This window comes from Haemaphysalis longicornis, unplaced genomic scaffold, assembly GCF_048455015.1.
Source record: "Haemaphysalis longicornis isolate Haplotype H1 unplaced genomic scaffold, Haemaphysalis longicornis Haplotype H1 scaffold_12, whole genome shotgun sequence".
In the NCBI taxonomy this organism is placed as follows: domain Eukaryota; kingdom Metazoa; phylum Arthropoda; class Arachnida; order Ixodida; family Ixodidae; genus Haemaphysalis; species Haemaphysalis longicornis.
In genome coordinates this window covers 89,995,630-90,012,417 of record NW_027526225.1, presented here as the reverse complement: position 1 = coordinate 90,012,417, position 16,788 = coordinate 89,995,630, and the positions used below count along the sequence as shown (strand labels likewise).

Genomic DNA, 16,788 nt, shown 5'->3' with positions numbered 1-16,788 from the left:
AGCCTGCGGCCGGATTAGCTTTAGTAAGTATCGAGGATGCTATTAATTTTTTTTTCCGCTACGTGTTCTTGCCAGGCGAGTACTAAGATAAGGTTTAAAGAAGGGAAGAGGGTACAAAGATCACGGATAGTCTGGAGAGGGATATGAGTGGTCGAGTGTACAAGTAGGCATAAATTAAGCTCCGCTTTTGTCACGCCTGCACTTCTACGCCTTTTTTTTTTTTTACGAGCTCCGTCGAACAGCATGTGTCGGTGTTACTGAAACGGAAGTAGAGCTGCATACGCAGCGCATGTACAACGGCGGTAAGTGCTGCTGGCTGCAGAATGTACCCATGTACGGGTACAGCGAATTTGTTCGGCGGATGATTCGCTCATTGCGCCACCGTTTGAAATCCCCAGTCTGCGTTTTTTTCAAAGCTTTTTCCCTGGTTGCTTCAACGAAGCCTGTGCGATTGAGTGGGCGTTAGCGCGCCGTTGTTTCGCGGTTACTCGGAATATCTCCCGTAACTGCAGGCTATACAGTGCCGTTTGCCCATGCCTGTTAATCGCGCATGTTAATTGTACAGTGCTCGGTGAGGCTCTATGCATGGCATTTAAAAGGTGAAACACAATTGGGCAAAGAATCAACCGTATAGGCTGTCAACTTATAGGCTGCGTTTTATACCCATACTCTTCCGAGGTTTCTGAAAGGCTGTGTCTAGCGTTCCGCCCAGACGGAACGATATACAAGTGCTAAAGTTCCGTCCAGACGGAACGGAGCTCTGCGGGTTATCCTTCCGTCCAGACGGAATACAAATGAGAGCTTAGCGTTCCGTCCAGACGGAGCCGGCGTGAAATTTGTACAGTTCCGTCCAGACGAAAGCAAAACCGGCGGATTAGACGCCATGCTCACTCTTCAGATTTGGTGTGGGTACAGTTGTTGTTGTTATGCTTCGTATGGCAATAAAGAAAAAAAAAATTCAGATTTGGTGTGGAGGGTGCGCCTCCGACAATGGCACTCATGTAGCGGGTTCGATTCCCCCCGGACATGCATTTTTTTTTTTTTTGCGCGGAGCGTTCAGTAACAGCGAACTTCGAAAGCAGACGGTCTTGATTTTGCACTCAACCGGCCGCTCCGCTACATATAGAGCCAAGGCCGACGTATCGATCGCCAGAGTTCCGATCATCTGTAGTTCGTAATGGTGATCCCTAATTAACGGTTATTCTGGCTAGTCAACGGAAGGGGGTCGTTCGGCTGGGTAAATAACACGAAAGACTGCTCGCGCTGCTTGTTGTGAAGCGGGCGTGGTCGAGCTTGGCGGTTTGTTTGACGGCCGATCATCTAATTGAGAGTGATTATAAATCAAATGTGACTCTGGCTAGTCAATGAGCGGAAGCGGTTTTACGGGTTGGGTAAAAATTAACAAAGGCGATCGGACTAATACCCTAGTTACACGGGCACAGTTCACCACGGTGAAGCGAACCGCAGTTTGCTGCGTTACACGACAAACGAAACTGCGGTTACCCGGCTAACCGTGGTTAATGAACACTGAGCTCGGCCACCTCAGTTCGGTCACGCTAACCGCAGTTCCCGCAGCCGCAGTGCTCAAAATCGCACGAGTCAGTTGGGACGCAAGTTGCGGCGCATCAGCGGAGGTAAAAAAATAAAAAAGCACCTGGCGTTCGGAGGAGACGAAGGTTCTCAAATAGCGGGCGCCCCAAAGCTGCCTGCCCTCAAGGGGCGCTTGCGTTCTTTGCGTCGCGCTCGCAGTCAGCGCGACTGCCAGCCAGCAGCGGCTCGTTTCCCGGTCCACCCGATCAACTACGACAAAAGTCGTGCTAAATTTGTCAATTCTGCGCGTCGTTCGCCAAAGCAGGCAGTCAGGGTGCGTTTTCAGAGCTCGGAAACGATCGGCGTGCACGTCGGCCGTGCCTGCAAACATGCCGGCGTGCCTTCCCGCACGGAACTGAAACCGGCTCGAATTGGCACAGACCACGGCAGCAACAGCTTGTCGCCGCTCTTCGAAATCAATCTGATCGCGGAAAAGAACTTCCACATGCGAAAAAGTGGGTGTTAGTGTGGTGAAAAATTGTGCTATCTATTGTAATTCGCAGTTGTAGAGATAGCGGCGGACCGGCGGTCAAATATCCACCGCGATGCTAAGCCTAAAGTTCCCAACACCGAGCAAACGCGAGAAAACCAAGCCGGTTGCGAGCTGTTGTGGAAGCCCCTCTCTTAAATCTCGCCGCGCGCGCGAGTGTGTTGCGTTTGGGTCTGAAGCGAGTGTTTTAACGATATTTCCTTTTGTCTACACTGCTCAGATTTTGTTTTTTATTGTGAAGTAAAAGTGTGTTAATTTATTTTGTTACGCTCACAACCAAGTGACCGCTGTCACCACACTTAAAATATCGCTTGTAACAGCCAAAACCGCAGTTTGCGATAAGCGCGGTTAAGGTTTAGTAACCACGGTTAGACTTAACTGGGGTTACTTCCGCCGAGTCTCCATACAAACTTTAACTCTGTCAAATGGAACTCCAAGCCGCTACCTCGACCACGCCCGCTTCACAACAAGCAGCGCGACCAGTCTTTCTTGATATTTACCCAGCCGAACGACCCCCTTCCGTTCATTGACTAGCCAGAATAACCGTTAATTAGTGATCACCATTACGAACTACAGATGACCGGAAATCTGGCGATGGATACGTCGTCCCTTGCTCTATATGTAGCGGAGCGGCCGGTTGAGTGCAGAATCAAGACCAACTGCTCTCGAAGTTAGCTGTTACTAAACGCTGGCACAACCGCGCAAAAAAAAAAATAAATAAAGCATGTCCAGGGGAATCGAACCCGCTACATGAGTGCCATTGTCGGAGGCGCACCCTCCACACCAAATCTGAAGAGTGAGCATGCCGTCTAATCAGCCGGTTTTGCTTTCGTCTGGACGGAACTGTACAAATTTCACGCCGGCTCCGTCTGGACGGAACGCTAAGGTCTCATTTGTATTCCGTCTGGACGGAAGGATAACCCTCAGAGCTCCGTTCCGTCTGGACGGAACTTTAGCACTTGTATATCGTTCCGTCTGGACGGAACGCTAGACACAGCCTTTCTGAAAACCTCTCCCGAAAAATTTCGGAATTTTTTAACCCCCCAAAACGTGACTCTAATGACGCTTATCCCCCGACGATAATAAAAGCAGAGCCAACCTGTTTAACGACTATTTTCAGGTCTTTCCTGAAGATAAAGGAATTTGACCTGACACCGGCATTCCATTTAGCCGGAAGTTTAAATCGCTTATAATAGCCGAAACCTGTGTACTCAAATTTATGTCAAACGTAGATTACAAAAAAAAAAGGGGGGGGGGTTAAGGGGGCGGGACCCGACGACATGCCCAATGCATTTCTCAAAGGTTACCCTGAATGGAGAGCCAAATATTTATGCATAATTTTTAACAAATCGCTGTCAATTATTTCAATGCCGGCAAAGTGGGAAATGGAAAAAGTAATCCCCGTACACAAAAGGGGCAGCGAAGCGGATACTTCCAACTTCAAACCGATTTTCCTAACAAGCGCCACGTGCAAACTACTTGAGCTCATCATCCTTAAACATACAACGTTTCTCGCCAATGAGCGCATTTTCTCACCATTTCAGCACGATATTCGTCAAGGTATGTCACTCGTCACCCAACTTTTTGAATTGTTTAATAACCTCTCATGAAGCGTTGACCATCAGAAACAAACAGAAAAATCATGCTTGATTTTTCGAAAGCCTTCGATCGGGTACCCCACATAAAACTGTTAAAAAAACTAGAAGCAACTATAGGAAAAGCTCCAATCAGGGACTGGATCGGAGGCTACTTGCCTTACCTATCACAATACGTTCAAATCCATTAAGAAAGATCCTCTATAGTGGAAGTCGCATCGGGTGTACCCCAAGGCAGCGTTTTGGTGGCACCTATTTTATATTTAATATTCATCAATGATTTACCTGCAAATATCTGAGTTAACCTAAGACTATTTACGTACGGTTGTATCATTTACCAAGAAATTAATTCCCCTGAAGATAATCTATTAGTACTCAACCGGGCTTTACAACCAGTGTTCAATTCATGCGCCGACTGAAAGATGCCCCTGAACACAACAAAATCAGCACTTTTAAAAATAACCAGAAAACAACAGATATAAAATTTTTGCTACACCGTAAATAATGCTCCCTTGACAGTTGTGAATGAACACAAACATCTTGGCATAATTTTAACACATGACCTTAGATGGGATTCTCATGTCGCCAACGTCACATCAGGCGCCTTACGCCGAATTTTTTTTTTCTGAGAGGACGACTAACACAGGCACCACTACAAACAAAACTACTTGCTTATACAATAAAGCCAACTTTGGAATAGGGACACCTCACCTGGTTTCTTTGTTCTAACCCACTTATAGATAGACTTTAAAGAAGACAGAGTAAAACTATTAGGTTTATCTATAACAAATACATGACAACTGATCAAAAGCAGGAATTTTAACCCTCAAACAGAGAGCAACACTCGTGCGGCGGAAAATGCTATACCAATTAGTAAACAAACAGTTAAACATAGATAGCTCCAGGTGTATAAAAAAATCAACAGAAATTCAGAGAATTGTCTAGTAATGCGTAGCATTCTTATGCCGCGTGTCTAGAGTGAGTTCTTTACAGTGAAATATGGCTATAAGTAGCGAAAGAGGCTGGATTATTTCATTCGTTTAAAGTTTTATTTTGTTTTTTTTTTCGCTAATGATGTGAATTACTACCCCTGGTATCCAATACTACAAGTGGTGACCAGCGAGTGGACTGTGGACAGATGCGCCTCGTCTTCATCTGTACATAAGAATCAGCACTAGCTCGTACGCCTGTTCTTCATCATCTTCATTCCTGTACATACTCATCATCAGGGTGGGTTGGCCATTCTAGCGACTTCAGTTTTTTATGGTGTATTCGGTTGGGCGTTTACGAGCGCTCTGGAGTGCTCTGAAAAGCGGCCGCGCGTTCGGTTGGTACAGTTCGAGCGCTCGAACTACCTTCGGTTGGTTCTTTTGGAGCGTCATCCTCCGACTCGGAGCGCTCCAGACCGCTCTGACTTCGAAGTGAGAGCGTGCCGGGATCTGGCCGGGAGGGCGGGTCACGTGACACAAAACGCCGCGGTTGAACCGGCGGCTTCCCGCGCTAGCTAGCTGCACGGTGGCCCTACAGGCGCGCTGCTCCGAGGTCGCCGATGCATTCGGTTGGTACGCTCCCTCTCGCACTCCGATTGCGAGCCGCCTTGGCATCTGGCGACTCCGAGCCAGAGGACCGGAGCGGCCAACCGAATAAACGTCGCTCCGAGCCTTGGTCTCTCAATAGTAAAACCCGTTTATAGCGAATTGCAATATGCACCGCGATTAGTTCGATATATCCAATAGTTCGATATAGCCGAACCCGCTTATAACGAACTTATCGTTACAAGTTCGCAATCCGCGGGAACCCCCCCTCCGCCTCCTCAACTCCACCATCCCCGCATGCAAAAACGAACACAGAAAAGTAGCCGTTACCATACCCAAAATAATCCATTTGTTGCAAGTATTAAAGCTACTTTCCGCCTGAACTGCCTACTTTGCAAAGAAAAAAGCGGTGATTTTTGTTTTCACTTTCGTTTTGGCGGCTTGAACTAGCATATCAGTCTCTAAACGAAACATTATTTGCACCAGTTCGAGTCCGCGTACTCCAAAATATAAGAAGCATTGGCGGAGCACATTGACTGCCGAAAGCGCTTCATTATAAGCGTCGGACGGCTTTCACTCGCGACATCATCGGGAATGTGGGGGAGCTCTTCCCACAGTTCACCGATGCTGCTGTCTTGGTCCGGACTCGCTGACTGCGCGGGTTCCGTCGTGAGTCCCGCGCGTCGGAAACAGTTACGGAAAGTGTCGGGCGTCATGTCGCTCCGTGCGAGGCGCAATGTCCAAGTCGCAACTCTTGCTCCGTGGTCGCGGCCAATCCACATCTCAATCGCCGCTCCGAGACCATGCATTTCGGCGGCCATTCTAGGCGCGGCGCAGAGTTCGATATATCGGATGTGAACTTCGTTATAAGGAATATGTTTCCCACGTATTTCCGTAACTGAATTATTTTTGTTCGATATATAGCATAATTCGCTCTATCCGGGTTTGTTATAGCCGGGTTTGACTGTATATACGATTATAGCGACGAAGCGTCTTTACTTTGTTAATTATAATTTTTTTCCAAAGAAGCAATGGGGACTGCAGAGTTGGCACATTCACGCTGTTTTTATACGTATTTCCATTGTTCTTTCAAGGACCGTTTTTATTTACAACGATCACTGGTGTCTTTTAACAACGAAGCTCTTGAACAAATCGTTTGTGTGTGGTGTCCGCAGTTAAAAAAATTACGACCACCTCCCCTCGCGGGAACCCTGGTGTGATGCGACGCTGAGGGGGGGGGGGGGGGTTCAAGCGCAATCGGAGAGCAACCGTCGACCGAAAGGCCGCCGGAGAGCGGCACACCGGTTATATGCGCAGCGCGCCCGAAGGAGAGGAGACCGCGGAGAGAGAGAGAGAGTACTGCACATGCGCAGCACCGCGCGCAGCGCCGCCCACCGGCGGAGTGAGAGCGCGCTGGGCCGCACACCCGCAGATGTTGAGAGAGAGTGTTCACTCTCACCTAGGCACGCGCCGGCGCTGGTGCGTCTGCCGCGGCTATGACGCAACACAATCCAATCCAATCCAAGCCAGTCTAATCGAATCCAATCCAATGCCCCTCGCGAGAGAGTGTTCTCTATCGGAGAGGAAAGGGGGTGAGCGGAGGAGAGGAGGGGGGGTGAGCGGAGGAGAGTGCGGACGCCGACGACGACGACGGACGCACGCAGGAAGGACAGGGTCGCCGACAAGAGATGCTCTCAGCGTCGCATCTAAAATACCAAGAAAATGCCGAGCGCTCGTGCACACGTGCCTCGAGCGAACACACGTTCGTCAAGCTAAGCTGCCCACACAGGGAGACTGGCCAACATTGGCCATAAAAAAAAATAGCAGTGGCTTAGCTCGGCTATGCCAGATATACGTAGCGTGAGCTAAGGTTCAGCTGGTTATTCTTGGGTTTCCTGGTTGTTTAGGATTAGCAGATTATCATGCTTACTGCTGCTAAAACGATTTCTAATACAATACAATACAATACAATACAATGCAATCCAGTCCAGTCCAGCCCGGTCCAGTAACTGCTCCTCGAGCATGCGCAGCACAGCTCTCCAGGAGCCACGCGAAACGACTATCACGCGGCTCCGGCGCAGCGTCAGACTTGGCTACTGCGCAACGGAGGCGCAGAGCTAGGCACGCGCCGGCGCCAATGCGTCTGCCGCGGCTATGACGTCACTCCTCTGGAATGCGCCGACCGGCGAATGTTCTCTACACACCCGTACTCCAATTGGATTGTATTTCAATCCAACACAATCCAATTTAGTCCAATCCAATCAAAATACAATCCAAGCCAATCCAAGCCAATCCGATCCGATCCAAACCAATCCAATGCTCCTCGCGCTTGCGCAGAACGCCCTTCACGGCACACGCGAAACCGCTCAACCTCGGCCAGTGTAGCTTACGCTACAAAACAAACCCCAGCGTTTGTCGTATCGTGGCAGCACTTGCTCGCAACAAGAAAGACACGTTATAGCGTACGCTCCTCATTCGTTCGTCCTCGTGTCGTCTTGCGCATGCGCTCTGTACCGTAGAAAAGCCTCGACTTGAATGTCCAAGCTGCTGTAGGTGATCATGACTCCACACGGCCCGGCCTAAGCGGGTAGTTTGCACGACCGTGAGGGAAGAGGCCGCTCTGCTTCGAGAGGCTCGGCGTGCAAAGCATCCGCTAGAGACTATAAGTGGCGCTTGCAGAGTGGCGTACGAGAACGGCGACCAAAACGACGAGCTCACTCTGGCCTTGCTCAACATAAATTGTTCCATGTTCCAATGTTTCAGTGTGCCCGCAGTGCGGGCACCGTGAGGAACGCACAATGCCGAATCTCGCCAGACGGTCACACGTCGGAAGAACTTGCCAGCCACGCAACCATCCGAAATCCCTAACATCAGAAGGAAGCTCCGTCGAAGTCAGCTGATGCCAACGGACACCGCGTGATCTTGCTGTCTGCTGATTATCTAATTGGTTTATTGCCAATTTTTCGCACAATTCGCTTGCTGTAATTTCCCTAAAATTTAGGCTTGGCAAGGTAGACTGAACGTTTCTCAGTGTTTTGACAACATAGGCATAAAATTGCGGTGACTGCTCAGCAGAGGGACCGGCAATGCGTTCGTCATAAAACCTTGAGCGGTGAGTTCCCAGAAAGTACTGCAGCAGCGCCCTCCCTGGGTACTCAGTTGAGTCCACAAGGTCGAACACTGCGCGTACGGCAAGCACGCTACACACGGTTTGCAAGCAAGGCAGACTGAAACCACCCATTGACTTGGGCAGTCTGAACAGCTCACGCGACACGGTTTCTGTCTTGCCCGCCCAAAAGAACGACCCAAACTTCGTGGCGAGCTGACGGGTGAAATGGCGCGGCGGTTTCGCTACGTGTGCTACATAAAAAAGCGCCGCCGAGACGGACGACTTAATTATGTAGCTGCGCTCTGCGAGGGAAAGTCCGAACTTTGACGCAACCGCAAGACGCTGCTCCGCTGTCTCAAGGAGGCGCTTCCACGTACTACGCGCCACTTCACCCGAGGAATGAAAAACCACACCTAGTACTCGAACACCCGTCACCCATTCTACGTCGCCCGCCAAGCCAGACGCAAATGTGCCGAAGCGCACCGCCATACTTTTTCCCCTGTTCAGTCGAGCTCCAGACAGCTCACCGTACTCCTGAAATAGCCGCATAAACGCACGGTAGCTGTCCTCGTCCCGAATGAACAGGGACACGTCGTCCGCATACGCGGACACTTTAAAGGGACACTGAAGTGAATTTGTCAAGCTCCCGTTCTTGCTTGCACTGCGTAGACTGGCTCAAATTAGCACACTTTTCATCGTTTATCCGATTGACAAATCGGTAATTATTTTACAAAACGCGAAAGAAGAAAAACTACCATGCGCGGTTTGCGGCGGCCGCACCAACTAAGGCTGTGACGTTGGGAGGAGGGGGCACCGTGATTGGACGATACCCCAGGTTAGCAATCAAACAAGTTTCGGTTTCGGTTTCGGTTCTGTAAAACACAACCGATGACGCTGTTGGATGGGCATTCTCAATATTTCAATAATCATCGTACCGCGCTTCTGCCATGTTGTCGGCTGTAAACTGCTTGGACGGCTTGGAATCGTAGCATTCACTAGCCGAGGCCTACGCAGTGCATGAACGCCCTCCGCGTCCCTGCAGACGCTCAAATGCCATGCGCTTTTCCCCCATATTTGGAGCTTGCCTCACTCATGCCTGTATCGTAAAAAGCGTGTTCGCACCAGGCCAAGGGTCTGTTGATTCTGGCCTGTGCCCACTGCCCGCAAGCAGTCGGTGCGTATGGCAACAGCACGCCAACGAGAACTCGCTAGCGCGCCAGTGCCAGCCAGCGCGCGTTCTGTGAACTAGTTCGTGGAGCAATGAACGTTGCGGCCCAAAAAAAGGTGAACTCAATATAGAAAACATCGGCGGAAAACGAAAAAGTTAACTTATAAAAAAAAAAGGCACGTACCCGCGGGGATTCGAACTTGTGACTTGCAAAACACTTGCGATGACATACCGACCGCTCCAAACGACTCGGCCACGGGCTTTTTTTTTTTTGTATTTATTGCCTGTCTTTGACAATTCACAACAGATTACATCTCAACACTGCAAATATGTACACATACAAGAGGTGGAGTTGCCAGCCACTACAGGGCTGACTTTGTCCATTTAAAATGCCCTCATATTGATTAGTTGCTCTATTAGCGGCAGCCAATCAGGTAGTTCCTGGTGGAACTTAATCAACAAATCGCCCAATGCTCTCTTTGAAAACCCCCTTGCACATTGCGCATCAACATCATTGTACAACCTTGCTGTACGAGAGCGCCATATACTATGGAGACCCAGTGCCATGACTAAATCGTAAGGCACTCCATCCTCATTGTCTATTGCAAGGAAACGTATACCGTGAGGATCTAGAGGAAAATCTTTGTGTAATGTCCTCCGTAGCACATCCCAAAAATATGCTCCCTCCCAACAATGCAAAAATACATGATCTATGATTTACAACTAAAACAATCTGTCCCCCATGGTACGAATAACCCCCTTTCTTCCATAAATGTTCGTACTAATAATGTTCCTGTATGTAACCTAAACATAAAGGATTTGACCCCTGGTTGAATCTGCATTCTTTTAACCCTCTTAAGCACATCGCTACCGGGCCTTCCAAAGTACATAGCCCTGTACATGGGAACAGGGAACACAACATCGACAATATCATGGTATAATTTCTTACGCGCAACCGTACTTAAATACTCTTTTTGAAAATCTTGCCTTTAAAAACTTTACGCTGGCCACGACCTCCTTAAAATATCCAAAGATACCTCCCGTCATGTATTCAGTCGTAATCACAAAATCGGGGAGAACCCTCCCTAGCCTTAATTGACACACTGTACGAAGAAAAGGGTCCCTTACTTCTCTCAAAAAAAGAAATCTATTTACTAATATAAATAAATGCGCTAGCCCCACTCCTCCATCTTTCACACGCCTAAAAAGGTTGTTACGACTGCACCTCTTCCAATTCGAGGCCCAAACAAAAACAGCGAACACTATGCAACTTTTGCACGTTCGTGCGTGAGCAGTGCAACACCTGCATCACGTACCACAGTTTGCATACTAAGAACAAATTACACACGGTCGCCCTAGCAAACGTGGACAAATAAGCCCCTTTCCATTTGTCCGCTTTCGCGCGAGTTTCTTTTGCCACGGGCGAGCGCTGTCGACGTTGGAAATATAAGGTATATAATGTATAACCAGTTTACACTTTTATTTAGTTTTAGCATTCCAAGCAGGTTAGGTGACTATTTGTTGTTTTGCGCTCGTGCAGTAAGCATCCACCAAGTTTCCACAATATCTCACGTTTAGCAATTGCATTTCTTAGACAGAAAAGCGTTCGCAGATGCGTAGTCGTGCTGCTGGCCGCTGTGCATGTTCGCCCAGCGCAAAAAAGTGCTTCCCGCACCCTAGTGTTACGCTGTACGGGAAAAATATCAGTTGATTTTATTTCCTTAGTACCTATATTGACTTCGCTGACTCTTCTCCCGCCTTCAAGAGGCCTCATATTTTCCTACTGGCGTACCAGTCAGCATTGGCGTGCGCAGAGTTCTCGATTAGGGGGAGCAAAGTCTTACCGTTGCGCCCCCCCCCCCTCCCTCCTCCTCCTCCTCCTCCTCCTTTACAGCAACTCCAGACCTCTTCCCACTGAAGGCCTAGCGGTCCGAACGCAGTGCAAAGAGGGATGGTTATAAAATTTTTATTCAATGCGATGGACTTGCAACACATACAAAATATTTCTGAGCAGAAATTTTTACTTTAATGTGTTACATTGGCAAAATATGGGCCAATTTGGCGCCCCCCTTCAGATAATTAGGGGGGGCGGCCGCCCCCCCCTGCCCCCCCTGTGCGCACGCCTATGCCAGTCAGCGAAGCGTCGCATGTGCGCTTGTGCAGCGCTTGTGTGAAGCGACCTTGACTTGGAGCTAGATACAGTGTACAAACTAACCAAGTAAGGAAAGGCACATTCTTCCATTCACAAACGTGTCCTGGCTTCGTTTCAACTGAGCGAACGAATTGCGACGACCCGTCGGCGGCCGGCGGACGAAACGCTGAGCCCACTGACTCTGTCTGAAGGCCGGGGAGCCGTGCAGTAGCGCAGCCAATTGCGAGCTCGGCTCCTCCCGACGTCACACGAAAACGCCACAGAAAATGGGCGAGCGTAAAGAGAGGAGGACAGCATTTTCTAATTAATTTTTCTACTAAATAAAATCGCGTAAACGCGCCCAGAGTGGTCGAAACATGGCCTGGGGACTCCGGACTACAATTTGCGCTAGTAATCCCGCAATGTTTACATATCCCTTCAGTGTCCCTTTAAGGTACACCCCTAGACTGTGGCCGCTGTGAGGAAGTAACATTAAATTTTTCACAACTGAACTGCCTGTCTCTCAGAAATTCGCAAATCCAAGCTATAATGTACCTCGGGAAGTTTAAGACTTGTAACCGGGACAACAACGGAGGGTATTCCACGCTATCAAAAGCTTTTGCTACATCTAGGGTCACTAAAGCCGCAAACTGGTTAGTGCGACGGGCTAGTTTAATCCGTCTTTCAAGGCCCATATGCGCACTCCAAATCGAACACACAGGGCAGAAACCAATTTGGCTCGGGCTAAAGATTCTAGAACTGGACACCAATTGCATTATGCGCTGCTGCAAGATCCGTTTGATTTATTTAACCACGTTCGATGCCAACGCGATAGGCCTGAAATTTTCAATTTAGAGGCCTTGAACAGCACTCTTAAATACAGGAAGTATTTTGGCGAGACGCCAGACATCGGGGATCCATGCATGTCTAATAGAATAATTGATCATGTTAAGTAAATGATTGGGAGCCTCATCAAATTATAGTTACAGCATTCCAGTAGTGATGCCATCTGGGCCAGGAGCTGCAGCAGTCAATTTAGTCATGACGTCAGCGAGCTCTGAGAGCGGTATACCTCTATGAAGTCGTCTACCACGTCTGGCGGAGTAAAGGACATCGCTAAAGAAGATGAAAAACGAGCTTGAAGCCCATCAGCAATCGACTCTAGGGACTCTGAGAGTTCACCTGGAAATAGCACCACAGAGTCTGTATTATCTCGAGAGGGTACTGCTTTCCGCGACCGAAGAAATCGAAAAAGCGCGCGCTTACTGTTAGGCTTGGAGAGACACGAAGATCGATCTGTGTCATAATTCTGTTTAGCATTGGATACGGCGCGTTTGAATGCCGCTGAAAAATATTTCTATGTGCACCAGTTAAGCGGGGATAGGTTATGGCAAAGTTTCTTCCAGGCCGCCTTTCTACGCCTAAAGCTGCGCGAACATTCTTCGTCCCACCAGGGACTAGGCGATACTGACGTCTTCGACATGACTTCAAATATTGACGACTGAGTTGAAGTGGAAAGGGTGGAACAAAGACCTGTTGCACATTCAGCTTCGTTTTGTGTGACCAGAGAGGTCTTGTCTCCCCCTCTTCTTCTGAAAGCCGCGGTGATGATCATTTAAATGATGACGAGGACGACGATGAAGACGGCGATACCAATGATCGCACCGTTAATAGGTGGGTACGTGCCAAAATGTTTGAGGACATCATCATCATCATCATCATCATCATCAGAAGGCGCACGCCTTATCGATGTACCGGACCATAAGGACGTTTGGAGAATGGTTTTTATTTCCGTTCACGAACGGGGAGGAAAGAAGTTAGAGCAACAGTTGGGGAATCCATTGAGGATGAACTTGGATGAAAAAAATTTACGGGGCACCTAAGCTTACTCATATGGGGTAAGAAAGCGTGCGCATCACCTCTCGTTCCGTTGTGAAAGCATATGATCGGCGGGTGTGTTGACGTCGCTGCCAATGAGAATGACAGAATCCGACTTTAGCGACACGCTTGACGTTGAAAACATGTAAATACTTTGTTTTAGAGCGATTTATTTAGGCGTCTAAAATACTACTGAATCATACGATCTATAACCCCAGTTGTTGAATGCATGGTGTCGGGTTCCTTGCGGGAGCTCGTTAGAAAAGGATGACAATGGAGCGGACCATCTCTGAAAACACATCAGCGCGTTGATATATGAGCAGCGCAGCACAGCTTAAAGCTGACGCACAATTTTTTATTTGACGTTTGCGAGCGGCAGCTGCAGCGTGGCCGCAAATGCAGAGCGAAGGAGGAGCACCTGTGAGGTAACAAGGGCCGTAAGACGGCTGGAACATGAAAATTGTTCGACCATATTGAAGGCTTTCGAAGAGTAACGCAGTGGTTCCTAGAAAGATTCTTTCTTCTCTTGCTTCCGCTTCTCTTTTGTGTCCAGCTGTTCTTTCAAGCAACTGTCCACTGCTGTCTCCCAAAAACCATCACTGATGTTTACGTAGGCGAGTTCGAAGGACATCTTCTTCCGTTCAAATATTCGGTGCTTTTGTTCCACTTCCAGCCTCTGTTGCTCGAGGCTCCCCTTCATCTGTTCGTTCTATCGCTGCAAATTAGCTTGATCCTCCCAAAGCTTGAGCATTTTCTCGCGGATTTTCGTCTCAAGCGTCTCCTATTTTCTAGCTTCCAAGTGCTGAATCTTAGCGTCGGGGTCCTTTTTCTCTTCCATTCGCTCGACTGGGTTCTCGATTAATTTGGGGCGACTGGGCTCCCCGCTACCCCCAAGCCCAATCAGCCTTTGGTAGCGATAGTTTTCGTAGTGGACGTGGATTGTTGTGTCCTTCAGGTCTTGCGTGGCACTGCGAATGAGCATGTTCCGCAGGGCAAGGAAGTCGCAATGCTCCATGTTCTCGATCTCTACAACGCCCCAGGGGTACTTGCGACCCCTGACCCTCCGTCCGTTCACTTCTACTACCGTGTTGCTTCCCGCAACAGCGAACGGCAGCCACTGCTTAGACTGTTCCCCGTCACTGTCCTCGCCATCCTCACAACAGTCCGGAAATTCGTAGACGCGAATGTTGTTCTGTTTCAACTCATTCGCAACTGTACGCTTGAATAGGATGCAGTCTTCGGGTGTCATGGTGTCCGCCTTGGCAATCACTGGAACGATGTTTACCTTATCGTGCAGCCGCTTCATAAATTCGATGTCCAGAGGTTTCAGTCCATGTCCAGAGGGAGCGATAAAATAAAGACAGCAGTGAACCATATTGTCAGGAAATGTTCTGCGAATCACTCTTGACTCAGCCTCGAAGTACTCCGCATACCTAGCTTCGATGTAGTCTATTATGGGCTGCCAACAGCGGGTGTTATCGATGGCATCGCCAAAGCCCGGGGTATCAACGATGGTCAGGCGTAGGCTTACAAAGCCTTCTCTCAGAAGAACTTTAAGTGTTTCAACTTGTACCGTTTTCTTCACCCGGTGAGATGGCCCCGGGTACTCGCTGGAGTAGACGTCCGCCGCGAACATCGAGTTAACGAGGGTCGACTTCCCCAGTCCCGCTTCACCGACCACCATGAGAGTGAAGTCGAAGCCCCTCCTGACTGCATTGCGGTAAACCCTGTTGGGCAGGTCGGAGAATCCCGCGTAGCCCTCGCCGGGTCCACGGCTCCCGGCCGAGCCTGAGCTGCCCGAAGAACCGAAGCTGCCCAGTGAGGTGGTGTCGCCGCTCATGTCGAATACGCGCTGCCGCTGTTTCGCATCACCCGGGGTACCTTCTGGCGTTCACCAACGAGGTTGTGCTCGGAAGACGGGACCGTGTTTTTGTTGAGGCAAGGTTCCACCACCACCTCTGGAAGCGCACGCGCGTGCATCAGATGACCATCCACCAGGGTGATGATGATACTCTATTAAAGGAAGCGCAAAGAATAAGCAAAATGATCGAATGAACCAGATTGGCACGCGTATTTTGTACTTTTCTCGGGAATTTTAGCTCCAATGCTCTACTGGAAACTTACTCCAAAATGCTTGCTTGCTTTCCATCTTTAACGCGGCACGGACCCTCTCAAGTGGATAGTCAAGCTTAGGGGTAACACCCATTCAGAAAAATGATGGTGATTGAAGTGAAAACTAGAAAAAATATTCTTACCTTACATCCCCTGTACTAACGTGACTTCAAGCCAAAATAGTTCAGTTGCAACAGCTTAATTTCGACTAAGGTTAAAGTTTTGTTAGGCCAAAGTAGTTTTTTTTTGTTTTTGTTTTTTTTCATGACGGGGAGCCATGCATGTCGGTGGTGGTGGTGGTTGTGGTTTGCGACGGGAAAATGAAAGGAAATTCACTGGGGATATTTTGAGCTCGGCAGGGAGCTCACCTGCATACAACCCAGTGCAGGGGAAGGGAAGTAGAGGGGGAGTGATAGGATAAAGTAGAAAGAGAGAGAGAGGGAGAGAAAGGTATAAAGAGAGCTGTCAGTCCTCGAACGCTGACCAATCGTACAGCCTAAATTTCGCATAACATTTCGCATCAGGGCCTCATATCTATCTGAGATCTTCGCAAATATGACAACATCCTCGCAACATCCTAACCTTCGCACTGCCTACACTGAACCTTTGCGAATGCTAGCAATATAGGTGACGGGTGAAAAGCGCTAAGGCTCATGGGTGCATTGTCTGCTCCCGCGGAGTCCCGCCACTTCCGGTTCGAAAGCTCTCCTGGCCTCCCGTTGGCCGGCGGCTTTCACGCGAGCGTGTACTTGTTGTTTATCTTTTTCCAGCGAAAAAAAAAAGCGCCCATGCATCGCGCATTCAATGAATAACAACGATGAATCCTACTAGGGGCTCCTCTGAGAGGTTAGCACTCTGTGACGAATAAACGACACGCACACGCGCGCGTAAAAGCCGTCAGCGTACGGGAGGTCAGGCGAGATCTCGAACCGGAAGTGGCAAGAGCAGACGATGCACCCTTGAGCGTAAACAAAACACCACCACACGGGCAATTGGTGTTACAATCGTGTCTAAGTCAGGCTGAATGCGAGGGTGCACTCACAGTTAAGCGAAAACATCGGCATAGTTTCCAAATGCATGCTGTCTTGACTCTGATCTACGAGACACTTCTGGGAACAGCGACTGTGTATAGACCGGCAAAACAACAAAGTTAAAAAAAAATTCACCCCACCTCCCCGAA

The 16,788-nt window shown here is 49.0% G+C and overlaps 1 pseudogene; it reads right to left on the bottom strand.

Annotated features, from left to right (window-relative positions):
- Positions 1 to 14,001: 14,001 nt before the first annotated feature.
- On the bottom strand, positions 14,002 to 15,285 carry LOC144162062 (septin-7 pseudogene; annotated as a pseudogene).
- Between the last annotated feature and the right edge of the window lie 1,503 nt (positions 15,286 to 16,788).